This window comes from Alexandromys fortis, unplaced genomic scaffold (assembly GCF_014885135.2).
Source record: "Alexandromys fortis isolate MF-2015 unplaced genomic scaffold, M_Fortis_MF-2015_v1.1 scaffold_128, whole genome shotgun sequence".
NCBI classification, from domain to species: domain Eukaryota; kingdom Metazoa; phylum Chordata; class Mammalia; order Rodentia; family Cricetidae; genus Alexandromys; species Alexandromys fortis.
In genome coordinates, this window is record NW_026068012.1 from 1,208,694 (window position 1) to 1,221,193 (window position 12,500).

A 12,500-nucleotide genomic window follows, 5' to 3' on the forward strand; every position below is an offset into this window, starting at 1 on the left:
GTCTGCAGCGGTGGGCACAGTAGCAGGTCTGCAGCGGTGGGCACAGTAGCAGGTCTGCAGCAGTGGGCACAGTAGCATGTCTGCAGCGGTGGGCACAGTAGCATGTATGCAGCAGTGGACACAGTAGCGTGTCTGCAGCAGTGGGCACAGTAGCAGGTCTGCAGCGGTGGGCACAGTAGCAGGTCTGCAGCAGTGGACACAGTAGCAGGTCTGCAGCGGTGGGCACAGTAGCAGGTCTGCAGCGGTGGGCACAGTAGCATGTCTGCAGCGGTGAGCACAGTAGCGTGTCTGCAGCAGTGGGCAGACTGCATGGATCAGATTAAAGAGGAGGGTGGCACCTTCCCGTCTCTCCTTGATGGGAGATTGTAGAGTAGGTGGTGCAATACACAAGTGTCTCGCACACACAGAGCGTATAACGTCTTCAGGATGTTGTTAGGAAGCACAGGTGGTTGTCATTATGCTTATTCGAGCTTGAAGGGGCTGATTTGGGCCTCAGGGTTTTAGCTCCTTTCTCTTTGAGCTCATAAAGACTCTTGGTCTTTCTAAAGACCTGGTTGAGGGGTGTGTGTGTGTGTGAATGTGTACATGTGTGTATGTGTGGTGTGTATGTCTATGTATGTGTGTATATGTATGTGTATGTATATATGTATGTATGTGTGTGTGTCTTTGTGTGCATATGTGTGTGTGTGTGCGCGCGCGTGCACGCGTCTGTGTTTGTGTGTACAGGGCAGGGGAGCAGTGTTTCAGAATAAGCTTGTGTATTATTAGTTACGTCTCTGCTGCTGTGAAAAGGCAGCAGGACTGAGGTAACTAAGGAAGAGTTTATTTGGTTTACAGCTCCCAGGCCATGAGAGTCTATCACGGTGGGAAGCAGAAGCTGAGGGCTCCACACTGAAAGAGCACAGCTGAGGCTGTGAACTGGATATGGCACTGGCCTAACTCTCAGAGTCCACTTGCAGGGACACACTGCCTTCAGCAAGACCGTGCCTCATCAACCCTCACAAAGAGTGTGCCCAGTGAGGACCGAGACTGTGAGGGACAGCTCGTCCAAACCACCAGAGCCTGACGCTCCCTGACCGGACTCAGGTAATGCTTTTGTTTTCCGTGTTCTGATTCTTTCACGTCTAGACTGTTGCTGACCCTATTGCTAGAGGCCGCGTAGAACTTATCCACAGGATTGCAGATGTCCACAGAGGCAGACTGTCCATCCCAGAACCCACATTTCCACAACCTCCTCCATTATGACTTCTCATGGCCACCATGTGCCTGCTCTGGTCACCCCAGGGCCAAGTGTCAAACGGCCTGGGGAGGCATGTTACCCAGAATCTCCTGACACAATCCTAAATCAGTAACGCCATCAGCTCCTTTTCATGGAAATGACCTGCAGGCACGTGCTCGACTGCCCTCATCTCTTCTGCCTTCTGACTTGCCTGATGCCATCCCCAGTGTTGGGAACCGAGTCCCAATGCTTACATTGGGATACACTGGTACACTGCCCACAATGCACACAAAGTTCACTGACTTACTCCATCAGTGCGTATGGCTGCATATTCTGGTTCTGCAAGGTACGCCAGGTTCCTACCTAGATCTGATTAAATGCATTTGTTTGCACAGAGGTTTTCTTGCTCCTTGTGGGACAGCTGCAGTCTGTGCAGACTGGGGTTTGGAACAGTTAGCTGGATGATGTTGAGTCTTCGGCATTCATCCACTTGTTTATAGTCTTGCTTCTGAGGGAGGAGAGACGTCCCTTTTCACCTGACAGTAGTTTTCCCGAGATAGATGTTAGAGAAAAAAAAAAAAAGCTTAAAGAAAACTAAGCATTTAATTGACTGCGAGCCGTGACCCATGGTCTCCATTGTGGAGGTGGCCCTCACACAGTGGCTGACAGTCTTTCACATGTAATCCCACCATTCTACTGACTAGGGAGCCCCTGATCTTGCTGACCCAGGCTCTCAGAAGGAGTTTGGATTTTGCAAAAGTGCCAGTTACTCTGTCAGGAAGAGGAGAACCCATTGACCCATCTCCCACGTCCCCAGAGACTGCATTAGTCAAGGATTGTGGGGAAGGACGGGTGTACCCATCTACTAGGTAATGCAGAAGCACACTGCCAAGATTTGTGGCCCGGAGCCAAATGGGGAGTGTCTGCTGGCCACTCCCTCTGGGCATTTCCAGAACTCTCTGCTGAGGCCAGGTGGGTATGGGCAGGGAGGAGGCGAGAAGCTGAGGCTTAGGCAGTAAGCACCCCTAAGTGACTCACTTGCTTACGTTTCTGCCCTGAACCTCAACACAGGGATGGGCTGTAAATTAAACGTGAAGGGAGGATGACGTGTTTCCTGTGTTTCTGTGATGTGCACCACGGAAGACCTGCTGTGTCTTGTCACGGCTTCCGGGAAGTGGGCAGCAGCCCCCATGCTTCCATTCTTGCTGTTTCCTCCCTGAAGGACCTTGCCGTCCCTGCTGAGGAAGTTCTAGCTGGCATCTCAGCATCCTGATCATTTTTGGTCTGTTGTCCTAACTCGTCTGTGAACTATACAGATACTGGTGGCCATCACATAGCCCGAAGGTTTCCTTCCCCCTGACTAGCGTTCCTTTGACTCATTACTGTTATCAACACAGTTTTAATGAAAGTTGTATTTCCTCAACTAGGTTGTCAGCCCTGGAGTTTAGTAAATCTGTTGACTTGGTACATTTTTGTACACTAGTTTTGTTCCCTAACTAGATTACTTTGGCATATAGAACTCAGTAAATACTTGATGGTAGACACTAGATAGTACTTGACACTTGGTAATACTCCAATGTCGAAAACACAATGAATTCTACAGCACGCGAATCTCTGTATTCTATATATTTTGAAGTGCCTCAGGAATCAGATGAGACATGTATTTTCTGAGACATACATATATATGTATCGAAAGTCTGTAATTTAGTAAGCATCCACACTTAGCCTCTGAGTCAGATTTGAGGACAAAACTGAAATGGGGACAAAAGGATGAATAAATTAAGGGGCTAAAGAGAAGGCTCAGTGGTTAACGCTTGCCGCTCTTGCGGAGGACTGGAGTTTGGTCCCTAATACCCACTGAGGATGATGTAGAAGCACCTGTAACTCCAGATGCAGAAGATCTAATGCCCTTTTTCTGGCCTCCATAGACAGCTGAGCTCACATGCATGCACACATGCATGCACATACACATACGTGTACATGTACGCATGCACAGAATACATTTTTTTTAAAAAAAGCAACAACTTAGAAGTTATAAATGGCCCTTTCCTCGTGAAGCTGCCCCACTGGCCATTAGCACATCCTCCAGTTGTTGGGGTTCTACCGTTCTTCTCTATTGGAGGTTCCATGGCCATTAGCACGACATTCTGTAGTGGTATATAATTTGTATTTTCATAAATAAATCTTGCCTGAAGACCAGAGGCACAGCTAAAGCCACTAGAGACCATGACCTCACTGCCTCAGTTTCTCTCTTGGGGCTCCCATGGCCTGTGGGGAGTACTCCCTAAGGACAGGTCAGCTGTGGTGGGGACATGTTACATCAGTGGCTGCAAAAGATGGTGACGTTCCTGGATGGAGCATCCACGCTGTCTCCAGCTGCCATCCTTCCCCTTGTCCACACTGTGGAAGGATTGCTGGCCTCCTCCCCAGGGATGGCTCCTACCTGCCTCCTGAGGACCCTTTGCGGATAAGCTGGGAAGTAGGGGCAGCAGAGAGGAAGGAGGCCTGGCTGGACGTCTGCTGGTGTGCCTGTTCCGTCCCTGCATGCTTCTGGGGTAGCCTAGAGGCTCCTGCAAGGGGCTCTGGACAGAAGTCTCTGACTTCGTGTGGGGATGAGCGACACTGGGGTTGGCGGAATTTGCCGTATCGTCAGCCCTGCGCTGTGAGCTAGGCTTCTGCTCAAGCTGGATGTGGATCTTAACACTGCCTTTTCCTCCTTCTCTTCTCCCTCACTAATCCAGGTCTAAGCTGGGGATCTAGCAGGCTGAACAGTGAACAGTGGGTGACCCTGACGTAAAAAATCACCCTCCTCTAATTTTGCGTCTCATTCTGGATGAAAAGCTAGTTAACTGAAGCAGGAATTAGAAGGCAGAGAAGCTCAGCTGTCATCTTTTTGAGTGACCCATGTATAATAAAACCTGAGTTGGAAAAGTCTCTGGGATACCAGGCTCTCTGGGGGCAAATGGTATCTTCATAAGCCTGTATTTTCTAATGGTTTGATTGATTGTATTTTCTAATGGTTTGATTGTATTTTCTAATGGTTTGATTGTATTTTCTAATAGTTTGATTATATTTTTCCTGTGGTGATTGTAAGCAGTGAGGGTGGTGGGCCAGGATTTGTATTCAAAACTGGAGACACCCCCCCCCCAAAGCTCACCTCACCATGCTAAGACAGCTTAGACATGGAGACTCATTGTTGAAACATGGATGTTTTCCTTGGGACAAGGCCCTAGTTTCTGTGTCCAGACCACCACATGCAGGACAGAGCTGCTACCGTACATCTGGAGCAGGGGCAGTGGAGCAGGGGCCATGGCCTTCTGTAGCCGGGGCCAAATTAACCGATTTCATAGTGGCCACAGCATGACTGAAACCTTCATTTTGCAGATTAAGTGGAAAATAAAAGCAAGTTCGGGGCCAGTGCCAGCATCTGACAGGGGCGCACGGCGAATTTAATGGAGAGATGGGAGCATTTGGTCCCCGAAGATAAGCATGACATTGTAATTCAGTAGCGATGAGAAAACTGACGCTCTTGGAAACACCGACCCACGATCGCCAGCTTGCTCCGTAAGTTTCTGTTACTGCGCAGCCGCAGCCGTTTAAAACCCGTCCTGAAATATCTGCAGTGCAGAACATTGAGAAGGGTTTCTCATTTGCTGGGATGCTGCAGCAGGCAGAAGGGCTGTTTGTGTGCGACTTTCGATGGATTTAGAAAGCCCTGCAGAAGTGGGTGGTGACGATAGAGAGATTTTTCTTTCTTTTTTGGCTTGTGTGTATAATGGATAAAACAGGAACACACTCTGTTACTGTACCTTCCCCAGTACACCCGAAGGCAAGCACCAGAGACGGGACCCATAGACAGAGAAAGCATGGCCCGGCCAAAGGCTGCCAGCCACACAAAGCTTTCCAGGAGAGGCAACTCCTGGCGCCATGGGGAAACAGAGACAGCGGTCAAATGTGCTGAGCCTCTCAGCTGCTTGGGAGCAGAGCCCAGTACATGCCAGAACTTCCACTGCCCAGGCCCTCCCCCTTCCCTTCTGTCCCCGAGACACCAAGTCCCTGCCTGGAAATGTTGGCGCCCACATTCAGAACATAAACCTCCTCCCTCCTCCCCACAGATTAATCTGTTTTCAGTGTTTACATTAGCCAGAAACCAAGCAGGGAATACTCCTAAGTCACTTTTCAAATCCGTTTTTTAAATAGTTTCCCAGCACAGGCTGCTTAGCTGCTCTGTTAGAGCTGAGTTTACCCTGATCTCACTTCAGCTACTTCAAAACGCTGCTTGCAGGGCCCTTCCTGAGGTTTGCAGTTCAGGGCTCAGCCTTGCCACTTTGGGCTTCCTCCTCTCCTCTGTGACGGACAGTGACTTGAAATGTTTTCTGAAGCAGTTGAAGCATTTTACCATCTGAAAGTGGAACCAGCAGTGTGTGAGCATTCTAATTCTCTCTCTCTTTAAAATCTCTTTAATAGCTGGGTTTCTTTCTTTCTTTCTTTCTTCCTTTCTTTCTTCCTTCCTTCCTTCCTTCCTTCCTTCCTTCCTTCCTTCCTTCCTTCCTTCCTTCCTTCCTTCCTTTCTTTCTTTCTTTCTTTCTTTCTTTCTTTCTTTCTTTCTTTCTTTTATTTATTATGTACACAGTGTTCTGCCTGCATGTGTGTCTGCAGGCCAGAAGAGGGCACCAGGCCTCATGACAGATGGTTGTGAGCCACCATGTGGGTACTGGAAACTGAACTCAGGACACATCTGGACACAGTGCTCTTGACGTCTGAGCCATCTCTCCAGCCTTCTAGCTCTTGAATAAAGATGCAGATGTCAGAACACAGTTACACCGGAAGGAGAGGGATAGGCCCAGAAGTCCGGAGAGGAGATGAGTGCGGGTATAAAAAGCTCCAAGGTCACTGGGCAGTGCAACAGAGTCTCCTAAAGATTCCTGCAAGCCACTGGGGACTGCTTCCTGGGGCTCCATGTAGTGACTTAGTGGGACTCACGTACAAAGGTCACCTTCTAGGTAGCCTTTCCCAGATGTGCTGCGCGCCAGCATGTGCTCCGTTCTTTCTCCTAGATCTCTGTCTACTTAACCAAGGGTGGCCATAAGCCCAGAACCAACTGCCCAGAGTGCAGGAGCCTCCTGAGCCCAGACAATGGGGGAAATGTAAGAGGAATTGGGGCCCGTGGATGCCCCCTTTAAAGGAAACAATTTATTATTATTTTATTTGTGTGTGTGTGTGTGTGTGTGTGTGTGTGCGCGTGTGAGTTCACGTATGTGGAGGTCATAGAGGACATCTTGGTGGAACTGGTCCTCTCCTATCTTTACTTGGATTCTGGGCCTTGATCTCAGGTTGCCAGGTTTGTGTGGGGAGCATGTCTTGCTGGGCCATGGATTCTCTATTTGTGCCACAGAGAGGGCCAGTAGATGGCATGGCCACTTGCCCTTTAAGCACCTGTCTCTTCCATGGTCCTTCTTGGTCCCAGAATGTGCTGTTCCCATCAGGACACAGCAAAGTCTCGTATGCATGGTGCCAGCCTCACTCAGGCTCTGAGTCTCATCTGGTTTCCTGTGTCAGAAATGTTAGGTTGGGCCGAGACTTTCTGGGAAACATCATGAGGTGTGGACTTGCCCCCACTCCTGTTGTCGTCCTCAGGAGAGTTACCTCACTGTGGGGTGGGAGCTGCCACAGTGACACACAGTTTACCTTCATGAAGCCCACCAATCTTCGTACATCCCGTGGTTCTCTGGTGTCCCAGCCTGTCCTTAGGTTGGGTCCTCTTTACAGCTTGAAGGCTGAGGATGAATGATGATCACATGTAGTGGACTGACAGGCCCCTCCGTGGAACATCAACGCCACACTTCTCAAAGGCACAGGGAACATTATAGAGGAGGAGACAGAAAACCTTATAAGAGCTAGAGACTGAGGAAGACGGCCACAAAAACGCTGTCTTCTGGACATGACTGGACGGTTGCACTCATGAGCTCCCAGTGTGGCTGCCTGCACAAACCTACCCAAGACCATGACAGCCGAAATTCCTCCATGGCTAGGGACCAGCTCTCAAGGCTCTGGCTCTAGCTCAGGAGCTCTTGGTTGTTGGTGGAGCTTGTGGAGGGAGAACCATTTGTCTTCAGGGGCGTGGCTCCTGGTATCCATGCTCTGGTGTGTGGCCCCATCCTACACCCGTGTGCATCTGGGCAGCACTAATTCAGAGGGTTAAAAACAGAGGATACGAGGTTGGGAGCAGGCCATGGCCGTGGTCTGAGAGGAGTTGGAGGGGAAAGTAAGGGGCAGATATTACCAAAATATTCTGTATACATGTAGGAACTTCCCGAAGAATAAACAGAAATGCATTGAAAGGAGTAACATAAGTCAGTAGTTGTTTGACAAGTCATGATCAAGCCCCGCCCCTTGACAAGTCATGATCAAGCCCCGCCCCTTGACAAGTCATGATCAAGCCCCGCCCCTTGCCTACATCTTGGTTTAAATCCCTTGGGAGGAGAAGGTGACTTCGAGATCAACAAGCCCTGCTGTAAGTTGAGTGGCAAATGACTATTTGTTTTCTCCTAAATGTAAGTAGGGCATAATGCGCGATCATATTTCAGATCATTTAAGATTCTTTCCCATAATCAATATAAAACTAATCATGGCTCCAGTGGTGTGACTGTCAGTAGGCTGTCCCATGCTCCAGGGGTGGCTCACACCATACACCTATGTCAGTAGGCTGTCCCGTGCTGCAGGGGATGGGCTCACACCCATACACAGATGGGTAGCACTTATTGGACTCAGTGTGTTAAAAAATGATAGAAAATTGAGAGAGTGATATGTTGGGGTGGAGCCCAGGAGAAGTGGAGGGGGGATGGAAGGTGGATATGATCAAAATACACCGTATTCATCTGTGACATTCTCAGACAATAGATGAAAATAGTATTTTTTAAAAAAGATTCCTAAAGACTAAAATAAGCTTCACTAAGGAAATGAAAGATTCCTACACAGAAAACTGCAAGGTTAATGCTGAAGATAAATCTAGGCAAATGGAATGATAGTCTACGTTCACAGGCTAGCAGACTCCATACCGCTCAGGCGGCAGCACTACCCAATGTCTACGGCTTCAATGCAATCCTTGTGACAATTCCAAGAGCCGGTTCAGAGGGGATCACAGGAGCCCCACACAGCTGAGGCAACGCTGGAAAGGAAGAGCAGATGTCACATCCTGACCAAAGACGCAGTGGTCGCTCTCTGGCTTTTAACATGTGTAGCAATGTAATAAAGCTGAGATTCTGAACAGAGAGACAATCATCCACGGCCACTTAGTCTCCAGCAAGGATGTCACAATCATTAAATGGGAATAACAGCCTCTTTGCTAGTGCCCCTGTAACAAGTGGTGTCCACATGCCAAAAAAAAAAAAGAATAAAAATATAATTACCCCTTACCTCACCCATATATAAAAAGGCATCTCTGCGTGAGAAGTAAAGACATAAAACTCATAGAAGAAAATGGCACCACTAGAAGAAGCAATAGGACTTGGTCAAGATATGGCCTTATCAAAAGAAAGTTCTGTGCAGTTAAAGGTCAGTATCAAGAACGTGGAAAAACATCAGGAAGTGGAGAAAATTGTTGAAGTTATCTGTCAGCTAAGGGTCTTGCATCTAGGACATATGCAGAATGCTCATAATTAAAAAACGATTATCTGTGGCTGGGGAGATGACTCAACTTCCAGGGGATCTGAGTTCAGGTCCTAGCACTCATGTTTGGTGGATCACAACTACCTGTGATCCCAGCTTCAGGGCATCTGACGCCCTCTTCTGGCCTCCATGGGCAACTGCACTTTTGTGGACATACCCACAGGCAGGCAGGCAGACACAGACACACACAGGAACACATAAAAATAACAATATAATAATTCACTTTTAAATAAGCAAACTGCCTGAACAGCCAAAGCACACACATGAAAGCACATGAAATCTCAATGAGCTGCTGTTTTTCTACCTCGCCGCAGGGCCTGAGGCAATGAGGTTAAATAACCGTAGATTGAAGCCTCAGAAACACTGGATCTGCAAAAACTTCTTCCCGCTTGAAGTGATTTCCCCCGGCATCCTGTCACAGCAATGGGAAGCGGGCTGACTAACATGTCTTCCTCCTGGCACTTTTTGGTTATGTAAGCCACAGGGCCCTTCATTATTTCTCTCTCTTCCTTTGCATACATTGGTTTGGGTGCTCTGATATTGCCTTTTGATTAAAAACATTTTTCATAAAGTTCCAAGATACATACTCTATCCTCAGCTTAGTTTAACTTTACTACCCCTGGTCATTTTTTGTAGACTTTTTATTTAATCAAAAGACAATGAAGAGAGAGAGAGAGAGAGAGAGAGAGAGAGAGAGAGAGAGAGAGAGAGAGAGAGTGTGTGTGTGTTGTGTATGTGTGGGTGTGTGGTCTTTTAAATGAGATGAATGCTTTTTTTTTAGTTAAATTACCTTTATAATATAATTTTCTCAAGATTAAAATGGCTTGTGGTCATTATCAAATATGAAAGGAGGAGAGGAAATGACAGGGTGGCGAGGAAGGGGAGACACTGAGGGAAATGGAGCTAAGGCAGGAAGAGGCTAGAGCTGCCTGCAGTGCCCCCATGACCGGGCTGATGCCAGGCTGCGGTTTCCGGGAGGGCTGGATGCCCTCCCAGTGCTGGTCGGCACTCGGTGCCCTCAATGGACTCCCCACAGCTCCCGGAGGCCAGGCGTTCCTGTCCCCCTGAGGTCAAGATGGCCTCCTTCAAGGGAGCGGCTCCTTGGGCCTTACCCATCTTTACTCTGGGGGTGCTAGCTTGTGTGTTAAATCTGACTCATCCCACACCCCGCGTGCACAACGACAGGACCCACACAGAAAGCCTGTGGGCACATTCGGTCACTTTAGAGACACCTTTAGGGTCAGAACGGGAGAGCAAGGAGGGAGGACTCACAGGTGGCAGCGACAAGGAAGAGCTTACAAAGATGGGCTGGGCTTTGAAGAACAAACTGGCGTTTATTAGGAAGACCAGGAAAAGGCACAAGAGGACAGGTTCTCTGTGGCAACGCTTATACCTGAAGCGGCCTTGAGAAAACTCGGGATCTGCTCTGTCTCACTGGGTTCACCTGGCTGCTTTCACCGTGTGACTTGCATTTGTGGTGCTCCCGCAATGCAGTCTCTTCCACTCTGCCTGGAGGTCACTGGGACAGTAGTGGCAGGTGAGTCTGGGTCTGCCACTAGGGAGAGCCTGTCACCATCTGTGATACACCCCACGTAAGACCTGGCCGGGGGGGGGGGGTTCTGGAATGACTTTCATCTGCCTCTCGTCCCACCCACTCAAAAAGTGACCCGTGTCATGGTTGCCCTGGACATCCCAAATCCCAGAAACCCCCGATGCTGGCCAGCAAGGCACAGACTATGTGCAAAATCCCTTCTGGATACCCTTACAGTGACGGTCTCAGGGCAATAGCCAGGTCCTTAAGGAGACTGCGCGTCTCCCCCAGTGTGGAGCTGATGACCCGTGCTCCCGTGCGCTGCTCATTCCCAGGCCACCCTGCAGTCCCAGGTCCCTGCACTCCTGCTGTCTGCTCAGAACGCCCGCCCCTGCAGCCTACAGGGCTCCCACCTTCTCCCCCTGCTTTAGCACTGCCCCCTCAAGGGCGCTGTCCACCTGCGCACCCCCACAGGGCGCCCCTTTTCTCCTGCACGCTTCCTGCTCAGCCTTCTGCTGCTCACTGGGCTGGCAGCCTCCCGTGCTGCCTGCTGGATGACTACTTCCTAAAACACTGTGCGGTACAAAGGGCGGGAAATGGATGCGCGCAGTTTGGACAGTTTCTGATGTGGGAAGTCCGGGACACGAACGAGCAGTCTCTGCCTGCAAGTTTCAGGGTGGCTAAGGGGAGGCGAGGGGTGCTCTTCCCAGAGCGCTCCCCATCTTGCTGTCTTCCAGACTTTCTGGTAGGCTCAGGAAAGCCTGCTGGTTGTTGCTTTGCCCACATGATCTCTCTCCCTCTTTCCTGTCTTTAAATTGTGTGTACATGCACATGTGTGCTTGTTGTGTGTGTATATATATGTGTGTATATGCATGGAGACAATGCCTGTAGTGTCCTTAGCATTACTTTGTCACTCTGAAACTACCCAATGCCAGTTATTGCTTGTGTGTGCATGGGTGCATGTGGTATCTCTCTATGTGTCTCTATGCATGTGGTGTGTGCACATCTGCGTGTGTGTGTGTGTGTGTGTGTGTGTGTGTGTGTGTGTGTAAGCGGAGGGAGGAGTCAGACTCCCTGAATCTGGGATTTTACGCGTTTGTGCACTGCTCACTGTGAGTTCTGGGAACCGAACTCCTGGTCCTTTGAAAGAGCGACAAGTGCTCTTAGCTGCAGATTCTTCTGGACACTCCTCTTTTGTACATCTCCCTAAGTGCCCCCTTGTCTGGGGCCTGGAGCTGCGAGTGGACTATAATTTTTAATTGTATCCCAGCGTCTGTCGGCAGGCTTGTTGCTCACTTTGAACTACCGGTCGCTGAAAACCCAGCCTTCCCTTGCATCTGGAGTTTTGTAGGTGGTGGCTACATTTCAGAGACCTGCTTACTGCGCAAATTTAACCCAGCAGAGAGGGGCTGTTAGGCCTGTTCTATGAGGGACCTGCCTGCGATGTAAAGCGATCCGTTCCTTCACAGGGCCGGCTGTGTGGACGCTGGGCCGCCAGGTGGTGCTGGCGCCTGCGTATCTTTTGTCCCTGATCTTAAGCTCCAGGTTGCAGCCTGGCTAACGCTGCTGGGAGAATTGGAAAGCCAGGGACTGCTGGTTGTGTCTTTGCTCCTGGAGGGCGGGGCTGCACCTCTTGGAGGGGCGGTTGTAGTGCCGTTGGCTCCAGGGGTGTGCTGACACCCCAGTCCCTGGATGCAGCCAATTCTGCCTTGCTTGGACAGAATTATCTAATTGCAGAAGTCCGGAGCTCCTAAGGAGCTGAACTCTGCAGATTGTCCCTAGAGACTTTTGGAATCTTCTGCAGGCAGCACCAAACAACAAGCTCCCTCCTCCATGACTTTTTCTCCCTCAAAGGACTGGAGGTCTGTCGATTACTCTGATTCCCGAATTTATATTTCTAGAGCCATCCATAAGGTGAACAGCTATCTCCATGCCTATGTCTCCGGAGGCATTGTAGAAACTTGCTGATAAAGTTTCTAGTTACGGCTTGGCACTGTCTTCCTCACAGGAGGTCAGGTCGTGCTGCAACCCTGAGGGCTCCTGCCAGCTTGCTAGAAATGTAGAGTCTTGATTGCTTGAGTC

General features: G+C 49.6%; 1 protein-coding gene and 1 long non-coding RNA gene across 11 annotated transcripts in view; one reads left to right on the forward strand and one right to left on the reverse strand.

Moving 5' to 3' along the window:
• Positions 1-12,500, reverse strand: part of Kcnj6 (potassium inwardly rectifying channel subfamily J member 6) — a 215,123-nt gene that overhangs the window by 7,870 nt on the left and 194,753 nt on the right. The gene's annotated exons all lie outside the window — the stretch shown is intronic.
• The window catches only part of LOC126513591 (uncharacterized), a 37,583-nt gene that overhangs the window by 4,968 nt on the left and 20,115 nt on the right, over positions 1-12,500 (forward strand). For 4 of the 10 annotated variants that reach the window (XR_007595389.1, XR_007595398.1, XR_007595394.1 and 1 more), the window contains 2 exons: positions 27-1,086; positions 4,604-12,500. The exon at positions 4,604-12,500 is cut by the window's right edge. This is a non-coding gene — a long non-coding RNA (uncharacterized lncRNA). The remainder of the gene's footprint in view (positions 1-26; positions 1,087-4,603) is intronic. The other 6 variants (XR_007595390.1, XR_007595392.1, XR_007595395.1 and 3 more) reach the window with 6 other exon arrangements.